General features: G+C 42.9%; 8 non-coding genes across 8 annotated transcripts; all 8 read left to right on the forward strand.

The window, feature by feature from the left end:
* The first annotated feature begins 876 nt into the window (after positions 1 to 876).
* trnay-gua (transfer RNA tyrosine (anticodon GUA)) lies at positions 877 to 965 on the forward strand. Its single transcript is given in 2 exon segments — positions 877 to 913; positions 930 to 965. It is a non-coding gene; the product is annotated as a tRNA-Tyr (tRNA).
* A 235-nt stretch (positions 966 to 1200) lies between these two features.
* trnak-uuu (transfer RNA lysine (anticodon UUU)) lies at positions 1201 to 1273 on the forward strand. Its single transcript has one exon. It is a non-coding gene; the product is annotated as a tRNA-Lys (tRNA).
* A 3258-nt stretch (positions 1274 to 4531) lies between these two features.
* On the forward strand, positions 4532 to 4620 carry trnay-gua (transfer RNA tyrosine (anticodon GUA)). The gene is given in 2 exon segments: positions 4532 to 4568; positions 4585 to 4620. It is a non-coding gene; the product is annotated as a tRNA-Tyr (tRNA).
* Positions 4621 to 4855: 235 nt separating this feature from the next.
* Positions 4856 to 4928, forward strand: trnak-uuu (transfer RNA lysine (anticodon UUU)). Its single transcript has one exon. It is a non-coding gene; the product is annotated as a tRNA-Lys (tRNA).
* A 3258-nt stretch (positions 4929 to 8186) lies between these two features.
* Positions 8187 to 8275, forward strand: trnay-gua (transfer RNA tyrosine (anticodon GUA)). The gene is given in 2 exon segments: positions 8187 to 8223; positions 8240 to 8275. It is a non-coding gene; the product is annotated as a tRNA-Tyr (tRNA).
* Positions 8276 to 8510: 235 nt separating this feature from the next.
* trnak-uuu (transfer RNA lysine (anticodon UUU)) lies at positions 8511 to 8583 on the forward strand. The gene has a single exon. It is a non-coding gene; the product is annotated as a tRNA-Lys (tRNA).
* Positions 8584 to 14852: 6269 nt separating this feature from the next.
* Positions 14853 to 14941, forward strand: trnay-gua (transfer RNA tyrosine (anticodon GUA)). The gene is given in 2 exon segments: positions 14853 to 14889; positions 14906 to 14941. It is a non-coding gene; the product is annotated as a tRNA-Tyr (tRNA).
* Positions 14942 to 15176: 235 nt separating this feature from the next.
* Positions 15177 to 15249, forward strand: trnak-uuu (transfer RNA lysine (anticodon UUU)). The gene has a single exon. It is a non-coding gene; the product is annotated as a tRNA-Lys (tRNA).
* The last annotated feature ends 5165 nt before the right edge of the window (positions 15250 to 20414 follow it).

The following is a 20414-nucleotide window of genomic DNA, read 5'->3' on the forward strand; positions in this document are numbered from 1 at the left end:
CAAGTCAATAGACGTTAGATTATTGGTGGCCCTGCCTATCCTTGATCATTGAATAATAATCAGTTAAGGGAAATTGTGGTAACAAGTAATGATAGGATCTTTCTCGGCACCTAAACGTAAATGAGACTGATATATATATAACGAGAAGTTACCTGACATAAATACTAACCTGCGTAGTTATTTAATGTCTGACTAACAATACTAACGAGAGACTCACCTTCGTCTTACTAACCGGTATTGTAGTTAATGTGTTTATAACCTTTTTTGTTTAACGATTTGTGTGTTATCATATGCGATCCCATGGTCTTTGATTTGGTCACGGAAGTGATTTGTCTTTGATTTGTTGATCTAGAGTTGAATTTTGATTAGCTTTTCCCTTTTGTATAATTAGTATAGTGCTACATTTAGTCTTTGTTTTTGAATAAATTTAACAATTTATATCTTTGGAATTGGTGTCTGTGTCCAATTATTACAGAAATTGAGTTCTACAAGATTCCAGGATTCGTGATAAGGTGATACTATAAATTCACTTCTTAAATTGAAATTTATAAGTGTACCTTACGATACAACTGATAGCACTGCAACTCAGTGTAGGTGTGCGTTCAGTCCGGCAAACACAACATTTCAGTTATGAAACGCTTTCTACAGGTGATGTATAAATGTAATATTTTCACACATTTGAATAAGTTTGATTTGATACAAGATTTATGAAGTTGACCAAACAAAATGACATAATATTTTTCAGGGGATAAAAATCTCACGACACAATTGGGTAGTCCTCACGGCACACGGGTTGAAAACCACTGAGCCAAGCCACGGTGCTTCTTGGCTTTGCACGGCCACTGAGACTGCCAGGGGAAGACGGTGAGAAGCTTCCCTTCGATAGCTCAGTTGGTAGAGCGGAGGACTGTAGGTTTCAGGCAGCGGGCATCCTTAGGTCGCTGGTTCAATTCCGGCTCGAAGGAAGGCGTGATTATGGTTTGACATCGGTTTTGGACGAGCTCCCAAATGTCAAGCCATTGGAATTGCATGAGGACAAGGAGAAAACACCGGAAATTCGGATTTGCTGTGGAGAACTCGCATTGCCCAAACATCTCATATGCATGTGACCCTTTTCACCCTGAGCCCAGTTTTCTAAACCGGCCAGAAAGCGGTCTGGAACAATCATGAAGCCAACACATTGTGAAGCACTTCACTGAAGCCCGGGTAGCTCAGCCGGTAGAGCATCAGACTTTTAATCTGAGGGTCCAGGGTTCGAGTCCCTGTTCGGGCGCCTTGTTGACCGAGGGCCATGATGGTGAAAAGCCTGGATGGCCTTCCAGGTGACAATGAAATATGCAGTTGCGTCTAGGCAAGGTGTCTAGTCCTCTTTGCTTCTTTCGGCAAATATCCAGCCTGGGCAAGTGTTGTCTTCCAGAGGCAAGTCAAGCCAGGAACTCTGAGAGATGTTTTTGCCGTTGACGACGTGTCACTTTAGAACAGCACAACATGCATCTCTACTTGACTTGGCACAATCTGTGAGGGTTGGGCCAACACAACGTGTCCACACATTTGCAGGCGTCTTGAAATACTTGGAATGACCTGTGGCCCCATGCCATGCAGAAGTCCACAGCTATGCGTGTCAGCATGCTCTGCTCCTCATCCCCAATGTGCCACTTGTAAGAACTTTGTAAAAAGCGACAGAGAACATGATCAGCAAAGAAACACAATTCTCCTGAGAACGACAATCATCGTGCCGATCGTAATCTCAGTGCATACCTGGATGCCCAACAAGCCAAGCCAGTGGTTCCCAAGCGTTGTAATGCCACGGCACACTTTGCTGAGACCAAAAACCTTCGCGGCGCACCAACATGAAAAAAAAAAAAAAGGATTTACTAGGTATTGTCTCACCTGAATGGCAACAGGCTGCTAAAGCTATTATCACACGCACATTGCATGTTAAAGTATGTCAGTAAGGGAGTAATTAAAAGGGCAAATGTGTGAAGTGCAAGGAGTGGCCCTTAGTGGTTAAGTAAAAAAGTACACAGACAAACTAAATAATCCCTTGATACATATCATTTATTTAGTGCAGACAGACCAAGACCAGCCACAATAAACTATTCGCAGTAAATATAAATTCACAGCAAAATAGGTTCAGTTCACAATATCCTATAACAAGCTGCACAAAGGCAGCGCTAGCAGTGGAAAGAACGAAGAACTGCAGGAGAAACGCCGGGGCTATTTAGAGCCCGATTATTCAACACAGAGGGGGAAAACCAAGGCCAAATGAGACTTAGAGGAACAGGAGACATCCAACAACAGTATAAAGATAAAAAGGAATTCACCACATGTCCCTTTAATCAATTGCCTTGCAGTTCCACTGTGTAGCGTTATGTTGGGTGTATTTTGATAAGAGCATTTGGGCTCTGAGCTGAAGCACTGATCTAAAGAAGACCTCTCCACCCCCAAAGTTATCAGATTTCCTTTGCTCATCAGCTTGGAACTGGTTTGCATCAAAGTGACAGTTTTGGGGAGGATGGCACCGAGAAGAGGCCAAATAGGTTGAATCCTGCTATGAGATGTCTGGAGAAAGGGGCCTGTAGGTGATAAAAACTCTTTGAAGTGGACGAGAGCCGAAATCCCGACATAGTGCTACGAACCCGGGCCAACCGGCATTTCCAAAAGATGGCATGGATTGACATCAGTCATAAATCAAGCCCCCCTCCATTAGGACACTGGGGGCTGAAACCGAAATCCAATCTCAAGAACTCAAGAACCAATCACCTATTGATCTGACAGACTATAAGGAACAGTGCACAGTCTCTCTCTCTCTCTCTCTCTTTCTCTCTCTCTCTCTTTCTCTCTCACCTGAACCAGTAACTCGCTGCCACAGCTCAACCTGTAGCTCTGTTGCCCGAACCGGAACCAGAAACCAACCAAGTCTTTGCCGGCAACAGAAGAGTTAAACTGGGAGAAGGAGATTGAGCCGTACGAAGAATTCTTTTAAAGGACTTTATTAAATAAAGAACTTTACAGACTGCGCATGCCCGCCTGTGCCCACCTGATCAGTGGAGTTTTACAGCTGGACAATTGAGTAAGTCGAATGTATATGAAAGTGTTCAGTCATTTAAATAGCTATTTGAGTCTTAAGAAACTTGACCCTTGGAACGAACAGGGCCCTGCTTTCCTCAAAGACTTTGTCTTCAAGTAACTACGGTGGAACCCTGCTTACAAAGAAGATTTTGTGCACAACCTTGGAGCCTTCAAACCAGTGGAAAATCTGTTTGGAAAAGACTCTAATTTCGCGAAACCCCAACTTCCAGGTGCATCGACTGAGTGGAAGTTCTTGGACAAAGCCGAACCGCACTGCCTTTGTTCCAAACCACACGGACCATGTGCCGTGTGCTGTGATCTGAGCCCGAAGACAGAGAGGCCTCTCTGCGACGAAGTTCAGATAAGTTTAACAGTTTGGAGTTCATGATTCATGACATTTGAGAAATCAATTAGAAATGTTATTCTGTGATTCATAACTCTAGAATGTGTAATATCATTTAGTTTTCTTAAATATAAATGTGTGTTGCATTAAACTGTTTTGTTGATAATTTTAGAAATAAAATCTGTCAACCCCGAGAAATATCTTCTCATTCCTGTTTAACTGTTTAGTCTGAAATTGACACAAGTCAATAGACGTTAGATTATTGGTGGCCCTGCCTATCCTTGATCATTGAATAATAATCAGTTAAGGGAAATTGTGGTAACAAGTAACGATAGGATCTTTCTCGGCACCTAAACGTAAATGAGACTGATATATATATAACGAGAAGTTACCTGACATAAATACTAACCTGCGTAGTTATTTAATGTCTGACTAACAATACTAACGAGAGACTCACCTTCGTCTTACTAACCGGTATTGTAGTTAATGTGTTTATAACCTTTTTTGTTTAACGATTTGTGTGTTATCATATGCGATCCCATGGTCTTTGATTTGGTCACGGAAGTGATTTGTCTTTGATTTGTTGATCTAGAGTTGAATTTTGATTAGCTTTTCCCTTTTGTATAATTAGTGTAGTGCTACATTTAGTCTTTGTTTTTGAATAAATTTAACAATTTATATCTTTGGAATTGGTGTCTGTGTCCAATTATTACAGAAATTGAGTTCTACAAGATTCCAGGATTCGTGATAAGGTGATACTATAAATTCACTTCTTAAATTGAAATTTATAAGTGTACCTTACGATACAACTGATAGCACTGCAACTCAGTGTAGGTGTGCGTTCAGTCCGGCAAACACAACATTTCAGTTATGAAACGCTTTCTACAGGTGATGTATAAATGTAATATTTTCACACATTTGAATAAGTTTGATTTGATACAAGATTTATGAAGTTGACCAAACAAAATGACATAATATTTTTCAGGGGATAAAAATCTCACGACACAATTGGGTAGTCCTCACGGCACACGGGTTGAAAACCACTGAGCCAAGCCACGGTGCTTCTTGGCTTTGCACGGCCACTGAGACTGCCAGGGGAAGACGGTGAGAAGCTTCCCTTCGATAGCTCAGTTGGTAGAGCGGAGGACTGTAGGTTTCAGGCAGCGGGCATCCTTAGGTCGCTGGTTCAATTCCGGCTCGAAGGAAGGCGTGATTATGGTTTGACATCGGTTTTGGACGAGCTCCCAAATGTCAAGCCATTGGAATTGCATGAGGACAAGGAGAAAACACCGGAAATTCGGATTTGCTGTGGAGAACTCGCATTGCCCAAACATCTCATATGCATGTGACCCTTTTCACCCTGAACCCAGTTTTCTAAACAGGCCAGAAAGCGGTCTGGAACAATCATGAAGCCAACACATTGTGAAGCACTTCACTGAAGCCCGGGTAGCTCAGCCGGTAGAGCATCAGACTTTTAATCTGAGGGTCCAGGGTTCGACTCCCTGTTCGGGCGCCTTGTTGACCGAGGGCCATGATGGTGAAAAGCCTGGATGGCCTTCCAGGTGACAATGAAATATGCAGTTGCGTCTAGGCAAGGTGTCTAGTCCTCTTTGCTTCTTTCGGCAAATATCCAGCCTGGGCAAGTGTTGTCTTCCAGAGGCAAGTCAAGCCAGGAACTCTGAGAGATGTTTTTGCCGTTGACGACGTGTCACTTTAGAACAGCACAACATGCATCTCTACTTGACTTGGCACAATCTGTGAGGGTTGGGCCAACACAACGTGTCCACACATTTGCAGGCGTCTTGAAATACTTGGAATGACCTGTGGCCCCATGCCATGCAGAAGTCCACAGCTATGCGTGTCAGCATGCTCTGCTCCTCATCCCCAATGTGCCACTTGTAAGAACTTTGTAAAAAGCGACAGAGAACATGATCAGCAAAGAAACACAATTCTCCTGAGAACGACAATCATCGTGCCGATCGTAATCTCAGTGCATACCTGGATGCCCAACAAGCCAAGCCAGTGGTTCCCAAGCGTTGTAATGCCACGGCACACTTTGCTGAGACCAAAAACCTTCGCGGCGCACCAACATGAAAAAAAAAAAAAAGGATTTACTAGGTATTGTCTCACCTGAATGGCAACAGGCTGCTAAAGCTATTATCACACGCACATTGCATGTTAAAGTATGTCAGTAAGGGAGTAATTAAAAGGGCAAATGTGTGAAGTGCAAGGAGTGGCCCTTAGTGGTTAAGTAAAAAAGTACACAGACAAACTAAATAATCCCTTGATACATATCATTTATTTAGTGCAGACAGACCAAGACCAGCCACAATAAACTATTCGCAGTAAATATAAATTCACAGCAAAATAGGTTCAGTTCACAATATCCTATAACAAGCTGCACAAAGGCAGCGCTAGCAGTGGAAAGAACGAAGAACTGCAGGAGAAACGCCGGGGCTATTTAGAGCCCGATTATTCAACACAGAGGGGGAAAACCAAGGCCAAATGAGACTTAGAGGAACAGGAGACATCCAACAACAGTATAAAGATAAAAAGGAATTCACCACATGTCCCTTTAATCAATTGCCTTGCAGTTCCACTGTGTAGCGTTATGTTGGGTGTATTTTGATAAGAGCATTTGGGCTCTGAGCTGAAGCACTGATCTAAAGAAGACCTCTCCACCCCCAAAGTTATCAGATTTCCTTTGCTCATCAGCTTGGAACTGGTTTGCATCAAAGTGACAGTTTTGGGGAGGATGGCACCGAGAAGAGGCCAAATAGGTTGAATCCTGCTATGAGATGTCTGGAGAAAGGGGCCTGTAGGTGATAAAAACTCTTTGAAGTGGACGAGAGCCGAAATCCCGACATAGTGCTACGAACCCGGGCCAACCGGCATTTCCAAAAGATGGCATGGATTGACATCAGTCATAAATCAAGCCCCCCTCCATTAGGACACTGGGGGCTGAAACCGAAATCCAATCTCAAGAACTCAAGAACCAATCACCTATTGATCTGACAGACTATAAGGAACAGTGCACAGTCTCTCTCTCTCTCTCTCTCTTTCTCTCTCTCTCTCTTTCTCTCTCACCTGAACCAGTAACTCGCTGCCACAGCTCAACCTGTAGCTCTGTTGCCCGAACCGGAACCAGAAACCAACCAAGTCTTTGCCGGCAACAGAAGAGTTAAACTGGGAGAAGGAGATTGAGCCGTACGAAGAATTCTTTTAAAGGACTTTATTAAATAAAGAACTTTACAGACTGCGCATGCCCGCCTGTGCCCACCTGATCAGTGGAGTTTTACAGCTGGACAATTGAGTAAGTCGAATGTATATGAAAGTGTTCAGTCATTTAAATAGCTATTTGAGTCTTAAGAAACTTGACCCTTGGAACGAACAGGGCCCTGCTTTCCTCAAAGACTTTGTCTTCAAGTAACTACGGTGGAACCCTGCTTACAAAGAAGATTTTGTGCACAACCTTGGAGCCTTCAAACCAGTGGAAAATCTGTTTGGAAAAGACTCTAATTTCGCGAAACCCCAACTTCCAGGTGCATCGACTGAGTGGAAGTTCTTGGACAAAGCCGAACCGCACTGCCTTTGTTCCAAACCACACGGACCATGTGCCGTGTGCTGTGATCTGAGCCCGAAGACAGAGAGGCCTCTCTGCGACGAAGTTCAGATAAGTTTAACAGTTTGGAGTTCATGATTCATGACATTTGAGAAATCAATTAGAAATGTTATTCTGTGATTCATAACTCTAGAATGTGTAATATCATTTAGTTTTCTTAAATATAAATGTGTGTTGCATTAAACTGTTTTGTTGATAATTTTAGAAATAAAATCTGTCAACCCCGAGAAATATCTTCTCATTCCTGTTTAACTGTTTAGTCTGAAATTGACACAAGTCAATAGACGTTAGATTATTGGTGGCCCTGCCTATCCTTGATCATTGAATAATAATCAGTTAAGGGAAATTGTGGTAACAAGTAACGATAGGATCTTTCTCGGCACCTAAACGTAAATGAGACTGATATATATATAACGAGAAGTTACCTGACATAAATACTAACCTGCGTAGTTATTTAATGTCTGACTAACAATACTAACGAGAGACTCACCTTCGTCTTACTAACCGGTATTGTAGTTAATGTGTTTATAACCTTTTTTGTTTAACGATTTGTGTGTTATCATATGCGATCCCATGGTCTTTGATTTGGTCACGGAAGTGATTTGTCTTTGATTTGTTGATCTAGAGTTGAATTTTGATTAGCTTTTCCCTTTTGTATAATTAGTGTAGTGCTACATTTAGTCTTTGTTTTTGAATAAATTTAACAATTTATATCTTTGGAATTGGTGTCTGTGTCCAATTATTACAGAAATTGAGTTCTACAAGATTCCAGGATTCGTGATAAGGTGATACTATAAATTCACTTCTTAAATTGAAATTTATAAGTGTACCTTACGATACAACTGATAGCACTGCAACTCAGTGTAGGTGTGCGTTCAGTCCGGCAAACACAACATTTCAGTTATGAAACGCTTTCTACAGGTGATGTATAAATGTAATATTTTCACACATTTGAATAAGTTTGATTTGATACAAGATTTATGAAGTTGACCAAACAAAATGACATAATATTTTTCAGGGGATAAAAATCTCACGACACAATTGGGTAGTCCTCACGGCACACGGGTTGAAAACCACTGAGCCAAGCCACGGTGCTTCTTGGCTTTGCACGGCCACTGAGACTGCCAGGGGAAGACGGTGAGAAGCTTCCCTTCGATAGCTCAATTGGTAGAGCGGAGGACTGTAGGTTTCAGGCAGCGGGCATCCTTAGGTCGCTGGTTCAATTCCGGCTCGAAGGAAGGCGTGATTATGGTTTGACATCGGTTTTGGACGAGCTCCCAAATGTCAAGCCATTGGAATTGCATGAGGACAAGGAGAAAACACCGGAAATTCGGATTTGCTGTGGAGAACTCGCATTGCCCAAACATCTCATATGCATGTGACCCTTTTCACCCTGAACCCAGTTTTCTAAACAGGCCAGAAAGCGGTCTGGAACAATCATGAAGCCAACACATTGTGAAGCACTTCACTGAAGCCCGGGTAGCTCAGCCGGTAGAGCATCAGACTTTTAATCTGAGGGTCCAGGGTTCGAGTCCCTGTTCGGGCGCCTTGTTGACCGAGGGCCATGATGGTGAAAAGCCTGGATGGCCTTCCAGGTGACAATGAAATATGCAGTTGCGTCTAGGCAAGGTGTCTAGTCCTCTTTGCTTCTTTCGGCAAATATCCAGCCTGGGCAAGTGTTGTCTTCCAGAGGCAAGTCAAGCCAGGAACTCTGAGAGATGTTTTTGCCGTTGACGACGTGTCACTTTAGAACAGCACAACATGCATCTCTACTTGACTTGGCACAATCTGTGAGGGTTGGGCCAACACAACGTGTCCACACATTTGCAGGCGTCTTGAAATACTTGGAATGACCTGTGGCCCCATGCCATGCAGAAGTCCACAGCTATGCGTGTCAGCATGCTCTGCTCCTCATCCCCAATGTGCCACTTGTAAGAACTTTGTAAAAAGCGACAGAGAACATGATCAGCAAAGAAACACAATTCTCCTGAGAACGACAATCATCGTGCCGATCGTAATCTCAGTGCATACCTGGATGCCCAACAAGCCAAGCCAGTGGTTCCCAAGCGTTGTAATGCCACGGCACACTTTGCTGAGACCAAAAACCTTCGCGGCGCACCAACATGAAAAAAAAAAAAAAGGATTTACTAGGTATTGTCTCACCTGAATGGCAACAGGCTGCTAAAACTATTATCACACGCACATTGCATGTTAAAGTATGTCAGTAAGGGAGTAATTAAAAGGGCAAATGTGTGAAGTGCAAGGAGTGGCCCTTAGTGGTTAGGTAAAAAAGTACACAGACAAACTAAATAATCCCTTGATACAAATCATTTATTTAGTGCAGACAGACCAAGACCAGCCACAATAAACTATTCGCAGTAAATATAAATTCACAGCAAAATAGGTTCAGTTCACAATATCCTATAACAAGCTGCACAAAGGCAGCGCTAGCAGTGGAAAGAACGAAGAACTGCAGGAGAAACGCCGGGGCTATTTAGAGCCCGATTATTCAACACAGAGGGGGAAAACCAGGGCCAAATGAGACTTAGAGGAACAGGAGACATCCAACAACAGTATAAAGATAAAAAGGAATTCACCACATGTCCCTTTAATCAATTGCCTTGCAGTTCCACTGTGTAGCGTTATGTTGGGTGTATTTTGATAAGAGCATTTGGGCTCTGAGCTGAAGCACTGATCTAAAGAAGACCTCTCCACCCCCAAAGTTATCAGATTTCCTTTGCTCATCAGCTTGGAACCGGTTTGCATCAAAGTGACAGTTTTGGGGTGGATGGCACCGAGAAGAGGCCAAATAGGTTGAATCCTGCTATGAGATGTCTGGAGAAAGGGGCCTGTAGGTGATAAAAACTCTTTGAAGTGGACGAGAGCCGAAATCCCGACATAGAGCTACGAACCCGGGCCAACCGGCATTTCCAAAAGATGGCATGGATTGACATCAGTCATAAATCAAGCCCCCCTCCATTAGGACACTGGGGGCTGAAACCGAAATCCAATCTCAAGAACTCAAGAACCAATCACCTATTGATCTGACAGACTATAAGGAACAGTGCACAGTCTCTCTCTCTCTCTCTCTCTCTTTCTCTCTCTCTCTCTTTCTCTCTCACCTGAACCAGTAACTCGCTGCCACAGCTCAACCTGTAGCTCTGTTGCCCGAACCGGAACCAGAAACCAACCAAGTCTTTGCCGGCAACAGAAGAGTTAAACTGGGAGAAGGAGATTGAGCCGTACGAAGAATTCTTTTAAAGGACTTTATTAAATAAAGAACTTTACAGACTGCGCATGCCCGCCTGTGCCCACCTGATCAGTGGAGTTTTACAGCTGGACAATTGAGTAAGTCGAATGTATATGAAAGTGTTCAGTCATTTAAATAGCTATTTGAGTCTTAAGAAACTTGACCCTTGGAACGAACAGGGCCCTGCTTTCCTCAAAGACTTTGTCTTCAAGTAACTACGGTGGAACCCTGCTTACAAAGAAGATTTTGTGCACAACCTTGGAGCCTTCAAACCAGTGGAAAATCTGTTTAGAAAAGACTCTAATTTCGCGAAACCCCAACTTCCAGCTGCATCGACTGAGTGGAAGTTCTTGGACAAAGCCGAACCGCACTGCCTTTGTTCCAAACCACACGGACCATGTGCCGTGTGCTGTGATCTGAGCCCGAAGACAGAGAGGCCTCTCTGCGACGAAGTTCAGATAAGTTTAACAGTTTGGAGTTCATGATTCATGACATTTGAGAAATCAATTAGAAATGTTATTCTGTGATTCATAACTCTAGAATGTGTAATATCATTTAGTTTTCTTAAATATAAATGTGTGTTGCATTAAACTGTTTTGTTGATAATTTTAGAAATAAAATCTGTCAACCCCGAGAAATATCTTCTCATTCCTGTTTAACTGATTAGTATGAAATTGACACAAGTCAATAGACGTTAGATTATTGGTGGCCCTGCCTATCCTTGATCATCGAATAATAATCAGTTAAGGGAAATTGTGGTAACAAGTAACGATAGGATCTTTCTCGGCACCTAAACGTAAATGAGACTGATATATATATAACGAGAAGTTACCTGACATAAATACTAACCTGCGTAGTTATTTAATGTCTGACTAACAATACTAACGAGAGACTCACCTTCGTCTTACTAACCGGTATTGTAGTTAATGTGTTTATAACCTTTTTTGTTTAACGATTTGTGTGTTAGAGCATCAGACTCTTAATCTGAGGGTCCAGGGTTCGAGTCCCTGTTCGGGCGCCTTGTTGACCGAGGGCCATGATGGTGAAAAGCCTGGATGGCCTTCCAGGTGACAATGAAATATGCAGTTGCGTCTAGGCAAGGTGTCTAGTCCTCTTTGCTGCTTTCGGCAAATATCCAGCCTGGGCAAGTGTTGTCTTCCAGAGGCAAGTCAAGCCAGGAACTCTGAGAGATGTTTTTGCCGTTGACGACGTGTCACTTTAGAACAGCACAACATGCATCTCTACTTGACTTGGCACAATCTGTGAGGGTTGGGCCAACACAACGTGTCCACACATTTGCAGGCGTCTTGAAATACTTGGAATGACCTGTGGCCCCATGCCATGCAGAAGTCCACAGCTATGCGTGTCAGCATGCTCTGCTCTTCATCCCCAATGTGCCACTTGTAAGAACTGTGTAAAAAGCGACAGAGAACGTGATCAGCAAAGAAACACAATTCTCCTGAGAACGACAATCATCGTGCCGATCGTAATCTCAGTGCATACCTGGATGCCCAACAAGCCAAGCCAGTGGTTCCCAAGCGTTGTAATGCCACGGCACACTTTGCTGAGACCAAAAACCTTCGCGGCGCACCAACATGAAAAAAAAAAAAAAGGATTTACTAGGTATTGTCTCACCTGAATGGCAACAGGCTGCTAAAACTATTATCACACGCACATTGCATGTTAAAGTATGTCAGTAAGGTAGTAATTAAAAGGGCAAATGTGTGAAGTGCAAGGAGTGGCCCTTAGTGGTTAGGTAAAAAAGTACACAGACAAACTAAATAATCCCTTGATACAAATCATTTATTTAGTGCAGACAGACCAAGACCAGCCACAATAAACTATTCGCAGTAAATATAAATTCACAGCAAAATAGGTTCAGTTCACAATATCCTATAACAAGCTGTATTTAACGAAGTGGTTAAACGTTACAAAGGGCATTACAATTGTTGAAAAACAATAGCACACGGATCAAACATGCTATCCCCGCCGTTTTATTCGATTTGATTAGACGTTTCGCGACCGAAATGTTTTGTGTGCAGACTGAACGCACACCTGAGCCGAGCATGATCACAATACATATCCACAGTTAATCTAAGCAGTATCATATTGTAACCGTTTCGGTCTGTTATCAACCCTTCCGGATCCAAAACCAGGAGTCAGACACCCTTTTCGGTGGACACCCTGTTGACTTCTCACAAGCACCATCTGCCTTCACAAAGGCAGCGCTAGCAGTGGAAAGAACGAAGAACTGCAGGAGAAACGCCGGGGCTATTTAGAGCCCGATTATTCAACACAGAGGGGGAAAACCAGGGCCAAATGAGACTTAGAGGAACAGGAGACATCCGACAACAGTATAAAGATAAAAAGGAATTCACCACATGTCCCTTTAATCAATTGCCTTGCAGTTCCACTGTGTAGCGTTATGTTGGGTGTATTTTGATAAGAGCATTTGGGCTCTGAGCTGAAGCACTGATCTAAAGAAGACCTCTCCACCCCCAAAGTTATCAGATTTCCTTTGCTCATCAGCTTGGAACTGGTTTGCATCAAAGTGACAGTTTTGGGGAGGATGGCACCGAGAAGAGGCCAAATAGGTTGAATCCTGCTATGAGATGTCTGGAGAAAGGGGCCTGTAGGTGATAAAAACTGTTTGAAGTGGACGAGACGAAATCCCGACATAGAGCTACGAACCCGGGCCAACCGGCATTTCCAAAAGATGGCATGGATTGACATCAGTCATAAATCAAGCCCCCCTCCATTAGGACACTGGGGGCTGAAACCGAAATCCAATCTCAAGAACTCAAGAACCAATCACCTATTGATCTGACAGACTATAAGGAACAGTGCACAGTCTCTCTCTCTCTCTCTCTTTCTCTCTCACCTGAACCAGTAATTCGCTGCCACAGCTCAACCTGTAGCTCTGTTGCCCGAACCGGAACCAGAAACCAACCAAGTCTTTGCCGGCAACAGAAGAGTTAAACTGGGAGAAGGAGATTGAGCCGTACGAAGAATTCTTTTAAAGGACTTTATTAAATAAAGAACTTTACAGACTGCGCATGCCCGCCTGTGCCCACCTGATCAGTGGAGTTTTACAGTTGGACAATTGAGTAAGTCGAATGTATATGAAAGTGTTCAGTCATTTAAATAGCTATTTGAGTCTTAAGAAACTTGACCCTTGGAACGAACAGGGCCCTGCTTTCCTCAAAGACTTTGTCTTCAAGTAACTACGGTGGAACCCTGCTTACAAAGAAGATTTTGTGCACAAACTTGGAGCCTTCAAACCAGTGGAAAATCTGTTTGGAAAAGACTCTAATTTCGCGAAACCCCAACTTCCAGGTGCATCGACTGAGTGGAAGTTCTTGGACAAAGCCGAACCGCACTGCCTTTGTTCCAAACCACACGGACCATGTGCCGTGTGCTGTGATCTGAGCCCGAAGACAGAGAGGCCTCTCTGCGACGAAGTTCAGATAAGTTTAACAGTTTGGAGTTCATGATTCATGACATTTGAGAAATCAATTAGAAATGTTATTCTGTGATTCATAACTCTAAAATGTGTAATATCATTTAGTTTTCTTAAATATAAATGTGTGTTGCATTAAACTGTTTTGTTGATAATTTTAGAAATAAAATCTGTCAACCCTGAGAAATATCTTCTCATTCCTGTTTAACTGTTTAGTCTGAAATTGACACAAGTCAATAGACGTTAGATTATTGGTGGCCCTGCCTATCCTTGATCATTGAATAATAATCAGTTAAGGGAAATTGTGGTAACAAGTAACGATAGGATCTTTCTCGGCACCTAAACGTAAATGAGACTGATATATATATAACGAGAAGTTACCTGACATAAATACTAACCTGCCTAGTTATTTAATGTCTGACTAACAATACTAACGAGAGACTCACCTTCGTCTTACTAACCGGTATTGTAGTTAATGTGTTTATAACCTTTTTTGTTTAACGATTTGTGTGTTATCATATGCGATCCCATGGTCTTTGATTTGGTCACGGAAGTGATTTGTCTTTGATTTGTTGATCTAGAGTTGAATTTTGATTAGCTTTTCCCTTTTGTATAATTAGTGTAGTGCTACATTTAGTCTTTGTTTTTGAATAAATTTAACAATTTATATCTTTGGAATTGGTGTCTGTGTCCAATTATTACAGAAATTGAGTTCTACAAGATTCCAGGATTCGTGATAAGGTGATACTATAAATTCACTTCTTAAATTGAAATTTATAAGTGTACCTTACGATACAACTGATAGCACTGCAACTCAGTGGAGGTGTGCGTTCAGTCCGGCAAACACAACATTTCAGTTATGAAACGCTTTCTACAGGTGATGTATAAATGTAATATTTTCACACATTTGAATAAGTTTGATTTGATACAAGATTTATGAAGTTGACCAAACAAAATGACATAATATTTTTCAGGGGATAAAAATCTCACGACACAATTGGGTAGTCCTCACGGCACACGGGTTGAAAACCACTGAGCCAAGCCACGGTGCTTCTTGGCTTTGCACGGCCACTGAGACTGCCAGGGGAAGACGGTGAGAAGCTTCCCTTTGATAGCTCAGTTGGTAGAGCGGAGGACTGTAGGTTTCAGGCAGCGGGCATCCTGAGGTCGCTGATTCAATTCCGGCTCGAAGGAAGTCGTGATTATGGTTTGACATCGGTTTTGGACGAGCTCCCAAATGTCAAGCCATTGGAATTGCATGAGGACAAGGAGAAAACACCGGAAATTCAGATTTGCTGTGGAGAACTCGCATTGCCCAAACATCTCATATGCATGTGACCCTTTTCACCCTGAGCCCAGTTTTCTAAACCGGCCAGAAAGCGGTCTGGAACAATCATGAAGCCAACACATTGTGAAGCACTTCACTGAAGCCCGGGTAGCTCAGCCGGTAGAGCATCAGACTTTTAATCTGAGGGTCCAGGGTTCGAGTCCCTGTTCGGGTGCCTTGATGACCAAGGGCCCTGATGGTGAAAAGCCTGGATGGCCTTCCAGTTGACAATGAAATATGCAGTTGCGTCTAGGCAAGCTGTCTAGTCCTCTTTGCTTCTTTCGGCAAATATCCAGCCTGGGCAAGTGTTGTCTTCCAGAGGCAAGTCAAGCCAGGAACTCTGACGACGTGTCACTTTAGAACAGCACAACATGCATCTCTACTTGACTTGGCACAATCTGTGAGGGTTGGGCCAACACAACGTGTCCACACATTTGCAGGCGTCTTGAAATACTTGGAATGACCTGTGGCCCCATGCCATGCAGAAGTCCACAGCTATGCGTGTCAGCATGCTCTGCTCCTCATCCCCAATGTGCCACTTGTAAGAACTTTGTAAAAAGCGACAGAGAACATGATCAGCAAAGAAACACAATTCTCCTGAGAACGACAATCATCGTGCCGATCGTAATCTCAGTGCATACCTGGATGCCCAACAAGCCAAGCCAGTGGTTCCCAAGCGTTGTAATGCCACGGCACACTTTACTGAGACCAAAAACCTTCGCGGTGCACCAACATGAAAAAGAAAAAAAAAGGATTTACTAGGTATTGTCTCACCTGAATGGCAACAGGCTGCTAAAACTATTATCACACGCACATTGCATGTTAAAGTATGTCAGTAAGGGAGTAATTAAAAGGGCAAATGTGTGAAGTGCAAGGAGTGGCCCTTAGTGGTTAGGTAAAAAAGTACACAGACAAACTAAATAATCCCTTGATACAAATCATTTATTTAGTGCAGACAGACCAAGACCAGCCACAATAAACTATTCGCAGTAAATATAAATTCACAGCAAAATAGGTTCAGTTCACAATATCTTATAAGAAGCTGCACAAAGGCAGCGCTAGCAGTGGAAAGAACGAAGAACTGCAGGAGAAACGCCGGGGCTATTTAGAGCCCGATTATTCAACACAGAGGGGGAAAACCAAGGCCAAATGAGACTTAGAGGAACAGGAGACATCCAACAACAGTATAAAGATAAAAAGGAATTCACCACATGTCCCTTTAATCAATTGCCTTGCAGTTCCACTGTGTAGCGTTATGTTGGGTGTATTTTGATAAGAGCATTTGGGCTCTGAGCTGAAGCACTGATCTAAAGAAGACCTCTCCACCCCCAAAGTTATCAGATTTCCTTTGCTCATCAGCTTGGAACTGGTTTGCATCAAAGTGACAGTTTTGGGGAGGATGGCACCGAGAAGAGGCCAAATAGGTTGAATCCTGCTATGAGATGTCTGGAGAAAGGGGCCTGTAGGTGATAAAAACTCTTTGAAGTGGACGAGAGCCGAAATCCCGACATAGAGCTACGAACCCGGGCCAACCGGCATTTCCAAAAGATGGCATGGATTGACATCAGTCATAAATCAAGCCCCCCTCCATTAGGACACTGGGGGCTGAAACCGAAATCCAATCTCAAGAACTCAAGAACCAATCACCTATTGATCTGACAGACTATAAGGAACAGTGCACAGTCTCTCTCTCTCTCTCTCTCTCTTTCTCTCTCACCTGAACCAGTAACTCGCTGCCACAGCTCAACCTGTAGCTCTGTTGCCCGAACCGGAACCAGAAACCAACCAAGTCTTTGCCGGCAACAGAAGAGTTAAACTGGGAGAAGGAGATTGAGCCGTACGAAGAATTCTATTAAAGGACTATATTAAAGAAAGAACTTTACAGACTGCGCATGCCCGCCTGTGCCCACCTGATCAGTGGAGTTTTACAGCTGGACAATTGAGTAAGTCGAATGTATATGAAAGTGTTCAGTCATTTAAATAGCTATTTGAGTCTTAAGAAACTTGACCCTTGGAACGAACAGGGCCCTGCTTTCCTCAAAGACTTTGTCTTCAAGTAACTACGGTGGAACCCTGCTTACAAAGAAGATTTTGTGCACAACCTTGGAGCCTTCAAACCAGTGGAAAATCTGTTTGGAAAAGACTCTAATTTCGCGAAACCCCAATTTCCAGGTGCATCGACTGAGTGGAAGTTCTTGGACAAAGCCGAACCGCACTGCCTTTGTTCCAAACCACACGGACCATGTGTCGTGTGCTGTGATCTGAGCCCGAAGACAGAGAGGCCTCTCTGCGACGAAGTTCAGATAAGTTTAACAGTTTGGAGTTCATGATTCATGACATTTGAGAAATCAATTAGAAATGTTATTCTGTGATTCAAAACTCTAGAATGTGTAATATCATTTAGTTTTCTTAAATATAAATGTGTGTTGCATTAAACTGTTTTGTTGATAATTTTAGAAATAAAATCTGTCAACCCCGAGAAATATCTTCTCATTCCTGTTTAACTGTTTAGTCTGAAATTGACACAAGTCAATAGACGTTAGATTATTGGTGGCCCTGCCTATCCTTGATCATTGAATAATAATCAGTTAAGGGAAATTGTGGTAACAAGTAATGATAGGATCTTTCTCGGCACCTAAACGTAAATGAGACTGATATATATATAACGAGAAGTTACCTGACATAAATACTAACCTGCGTAGTTATTTAATGTCTGACTAACAATACTAACGAGAGACTCACCTTCGTCTTACTAACCGGTATTGTAGTTAATGTGTTTATAACCTTTTTTGTTTAACGATTTGTGTGTTAGAGCATCAGACTTTTAATCTGAGGGTCCAGGGTTCGAGTCCCTGTTCGGGCGCCTTGTTGACCGAGGGCCATGATGGTGAAAAGCCTGGATGGCCTTCCAGGTGACAATGAAATATGCAGTTGCGTCTAGGCAAGGTGTCTAGTCCTCTTTGCTTCTTTCGGCAAATATCCAGCCTGGGCAAGTGTTGTCTTCCAGAGGCAAGTCAAGTCAGGAACTCTGAGAGATGTTTTTGCCGTTGATGACGTGTCACTTTAGAACAGCACAACATGCATCTCTACTTGACTTGGCACAATCTGTGAGGGTTGGGCCAACACAACGTGTCCACACATTTGCAGGCGTCTTGAAATACTTGGAATGACCTGTGGCCCCATGCCATGCAGAAGTCCACAGCTATGCGTGTCAGCATGCTCTGCTCCTCATCCCCAATGTGCCACTTGTAAGAACTTTGTAAAAAGCGACAGAGAACATGATCAGCAAAGAAACACAATTCTCCTGAGAACGACAATCATCGTGCCGATCGTAATCTCAGTGCATACCTGGATGCCCAACAAGCCAAGCCAGTGGTTCCCAAGCGTTGTAATGCCACGGCACACTTTGCTGAGACCAAAAACCTTCGCGGCGCACCAACATGAAAAAAAAAAAAAAGGATTTACTAGGTATTGTCTCACCTGAATGGCAACAGGCTGCTAAAACTATTATCACACGCACATTGCATGTTAAAGTATGTCAGTAAGGGAGTAATTAAAAGGGCAAATGTGTGAAGTGCAAGGAGTGGCCCTTAGTGGTTAGGTAAAAAAGTACACAGACAAACTAAATAATCCCTTGATACAAATCATTTATTTAGTGCAGACAGACCAAGACCAGCCACAATAAACTATTCGCAGTAAATATAAATTCACAGCAAAATAGGTTCAGTTCACAATATCCTATAACAAGCTGCACAAAGGCAGCGCTAGCAGTGGAAAGAACGAAGAACTGCAGGAGAAACGCCGGGGCTATTTAGAGCCCGATTATTCAACACAGAGGGGGAAAACCAAGGCCAAATGAGACTTAGAGGAACAGGAGACATCCAACAACAGTATAAAGATGAAAAGGAATTCACCACATGTCCCTTTAATCAATTGCCTTGCAGTTCCACTGTGTAGCGTTATGTTGGGTGTATTTTGATAAGAGCATTTGGGCTCTGAGCTGAAGCACTGATCTAAAGAAGACCTCTCCACCCCCAAAGTTATCAGATTTCCTTTGCTCATCAGCTTGGAACTGGTTTGCATCAAAGTGACAGTTTTGGGGAGGATGGCACCGAGAAGAGGCCAAATAGGTTGAATCCTGCTATGAGATGTCTGGAGAAAGGGGCCTGTAGGTGATAAAAACTCTTTGAAGTGGACGAGAGCCGAAATCCCGACATAGAGCTACGAACCCGGGCCAACCGGCATTTCCAAAAGATGGCATGGATTGACATCAGTCATAAATCAAGCCCCCCTCCATTAGGACACTGGGGGCTGAAACCGAAATCCAATCTCAAGAACTCAAGAACCAATCACCTATTGATCTGACAGACTATAAGGAACAGTGCACAGTCTCTCTCTCTCTCTCTCTCTCTCTCTATCTCTCTCTCTCTCTTTCTCTCTCACCTGAACCAGTAACTCGCTGCCACAGCTCAACCTGTAGCTCTGTTGCCCGAACCGGAACCAGAAACCAACCAAGTCATTGCCGGCAACAGAAGAGTTAAACTGGGAGAAGGAGATTGAGCCGTACGAAGAATTCTTTTAAAGGACTTTATTAAATAAAGAACTTTACAGACTGCGCATGCCCGCCTGTGCCCACCTGATCAGTGGAGTTTTACAGCTGGACAATTGAGTAAGTCGAATGTATATGAAAGTGTTCAGTCATTTAAATAGCTATTTGAGTCTTAAGAAACTTGACCCTTGGAACGAACAGGGCCCTGCTTTCCTCAAAGACTTTGTCTTCAAGTAACTACGGTGGAACCCTGCTTACAAAGAAGATTTTGTGCACAACCTTGGAGCCTTCAAACCAGTGGAAAATCTGTTAGGAAAAGACTCTAATTTCGCGAAACCCCAACTTCCAGGTGCTTCGACTGAGTGGAAGTTCTTGGACAAAGCCGAACCGCACTGCCTTTGTTCCAAACCACACGGACCATGTGCCGTGTGCTGTGATCTGAGCCCGAAGACAGAGAGGCCTCTCTGCGACGAAGTTCAGATAAGTTTAACAGTTTGGAGTTCATGATTCATGACATTTGAGAAATCAATTAGAAATGTTATTCTGTGATTCAAAACTCTAGAATGTGTAATATCATTTAGTTTTCTTAAATATAAATGTGTGTTGCATTAAACTGTTTTGTTGATAATTTTAGAAATAATATCTGTCAACCCCGAGAAATATCTTCTCATTCCTGTTTAACTGTTTAGTCTGAAATTGACACAAGTCAATAGACGTTAGATTATTGGTGGCCCTGCCTATCCTTGATCATTGAATAATAATCAGTTAAGGGAAATTGTGGTAACAAGTAA

This window comes from Amia ocellicauda, unplaced genomic scaffold, assembly GCF_036373705.1.
Source record: "Amia ocellicauda isolate fAmiCal2 unplaced genomic scaffold, fAmiCal2.hap1 HAP1_SCAFFOLD_91, whole genome shotgun sequence".
Taxonomy (NCBI): domain Eukaryota; kingdom Metazoa; phylum Chordata; class Actinopteri; order Amiiformes; family Amiidae; genus Amia; species Amia ocellicauda.